At 47.5% G+C, this 2602-nt stretch overlaps 1 pseudogene; it reads left to right on the top strand.

The window, feature by feature from the left end:
* Window positions 1–443: 443 nt before the first annotated feature.
* On the top strand, window positions 444–2202 carry LOC117078093 (annotated as a pseudogene).
* The last annotated feature ends 400 nt before the right edge of the window (window positions 2203–2602 follow it).

Genomic DNA, 2602 nt, shown 5'->3' on the forward strand with positions numbered 1-2602 from the left:
AGAATGCACCACCATGCCTGGCTGGTGAATAGGCATACATCTATGTATAATTTTTTTTTTTTTTTTTTTTGAGGCGGAGTCTCGCTCTGTCGCCCGGACTGGAGTGCAGTGGCCGGATCTCAGCTCACTGCAAGCTCCGCCTCCCGGGTTTACGCCATTCTCCTGCCTCAGCCTCCCGAGTAGCTGGGACTACAGGCACCCGCCACCTCACCCGGCTAGTTTTTGTATCTTAGTAGAGACGGAGTTTCACCGTGTTAGCCAGGATGGTCTCGATCTCCTGACCTCGTGATCCGCCCGTCTCGGCCTCCCAAAGTGCTGGGATTACAGGCTTGAGCCACCGCGCCCGGCCTGTATAATTTTTTAAGTAATAATTTTTTTTAATTTGTAGAGACAGGGCCAACTCTCAGTTTTTGAAACACTAGTCTTACATTACAGAAGAATATATGCAGGACTCTGCTAAATATCAGTACGGCTACAAGGTCTGAGCTACCAATGAGTCTAATCTAAGCATAAACAAGGCTGGTGAGAACTACAAAAACACTATTCTATGCTCAGCCCAAGCTACTCAGCCACTGACCTGCAGATTCATACTCTTGATTAGAACATGAAAGACTAGCAGAAAAGAGGAGACAGATCTTCCTATATGAGTTACTATCCAAGGAAATGAAGACATCTGTACAACTGATTCTGGTGATAGGTTCAAAGCTTCTTATTTTCCCATCTAGCCCTAGGAAGTCATGCTTTTACAATGTATGGGATTTACCTTGACAAACAAAGCTTATAAAAGGATGTGGAAATCTGATTTCCACCAGCCCAGCTTGCATTTCAGCAGGGATTCTGTAACGTTACCAGCCTGAGAAAGAACCGATCTACTGAGTAGTACATTTCCATTCCCTTATGGAGGAAGAGAAGAGAAAATTGTCTGAATCAATACTACTTGATTTTGCTCACATTTCTACTGCCCAAAGTAGCATGGTTACTCACCAACAGGCACTAAAACACCCACACACTCACAGACATGTACCACCACGCATTTGTTAGGCTACAACCTAATGAGCTTGCCATTTTCAATCATCTAGGCTCCTCATTATTCGGTAGCACCAAAATTGGGTTCACCGCAATAGTAGAATTTCATGTGCAGTACTAAGTCAGCTATGAATCACAAATAGTTACATTTCATCCAAGACAAAGCTCCAAAACCTTTTCTCTGCACATTCTCTGTGGCAGGTGAAATGACATCTATGAGGGTCCCTTGCACACCACAGTAAGGGTAGCAGAGAATATGCAATTACTAAGGAAGAGATAAAAGAAGAAAGGGACAAAGAGTGAAAAGAAGAGTGGAAAGAAAAGGGAGAAAGACTAAAAGTAATCAAAACATTTAAAAAGACAAATGTGCCTCCAGAAACTGCGAACCCCCGTCAGTGTCGCATCCCCAGCCCGCCACCAAGGCTGCCTACAAATTGGTGCTGATCCAGCACACGAGAGCGTACGGAATCTGGAAAACCACTTCAGCGGCTGGTACAACACTGACCTGAGCCCAGTGGGCCATGAGGAGGTGAAGTGCAACAGGCAGGTGCTGTGAGAAGCTGGCTGAGTTTGACATCTGCTTCATCTCAGTGCAGAAGAGAGTGATCCAGACCCTCTGGACAGTGCTAGATGTCATTGATCAGACGTGGCTGCCAGTAGTGAGAATTGGTGCCTCAATGAGCGGCACTATGGGTGTCTGACCGATCTCAATAAAGCAGAAACTGCTGCAAAGTATGGTGACGCCCAGATGAAGATCTGGAGGCACTCCTATGATGTCCCACCACCTCTGATGGAGCCCAACCATCCTTTCTACAACATCAGTAAGAATCACAGGTTTGCAGACCTCACTGAAGATCCGCTACCCTCCTGTGAAAGTCTGAAGGACACTATTGCCAGGGCTCTGCACTTTTGGAATGAAGAAATAGTTCCCCAAATCAAGGAGGGGAAAGAGGTACCAATTGCAGCCCATGCCAACAGCCCCAGGGCATTGTCAAGCAACTGGAGGGCCTCTCTGAAGAGGCTATCATGGAGCTGAACCTGCCCACTGGTATTTCCATTACCTATGAATTGGACAAGAACTTGAAGCCCATCAAGCGCCTGCAGTTCCTGGGTAATGAAGAGACCATGCATAAAGCCATGGAAGCTGTGGCTGACCAGGGCAAGGCCAAGAAGTAAAGGCCAGCGGGCAGGCTACTGTCCCCAGGGGCACCCTGCCTGCCCATCGCATCGCTCTGCCCCTCCCTCCTGCACATGTCACACTGACCACATCTGTAGGCATCTTGAGCTGTAACTGCAGATGGGGACCAGTGACTTCCATTTTCATTTTAGCCATTTTGTCTCCTGCACCCACTCCCTTCATACAATCTAGTCAGAACAGCACTTCTAGGGCACGGGGTCTCAGCCCAAGCTGTGGAAAAGCTCCTCTGTTCCAAGAGAGTCTAAAGGTAGTGACCTGGGTTTTTACAAGTGCTTTGTTTACTAAGGACTTGTGGGTAGGAACCACGCTAAGCCATCACCAATGAAGCAAGACAGCCTGTCTGCCCCCAGGAGCTAGTCCTGTGCTCTTACGTAGTTA

This window comes from Trachypithecus francoisi, unplaced genomic scaffold, assembly GCF_009764315.1.
Source record: "Trachypithecus francoisi isolate TF-2019V2 unplaced genomic scaffold, Tfra_2.0 Lachesis_group0, whole genome shotgun sequence".
In the NCBI taxonomy this organism is placed as follows: Eukaryota; Metazoa; Chordata; class Mammalia; order Primates; family Cercopithecidae; genus Trachypithecus; species Trachypithecus francoisi.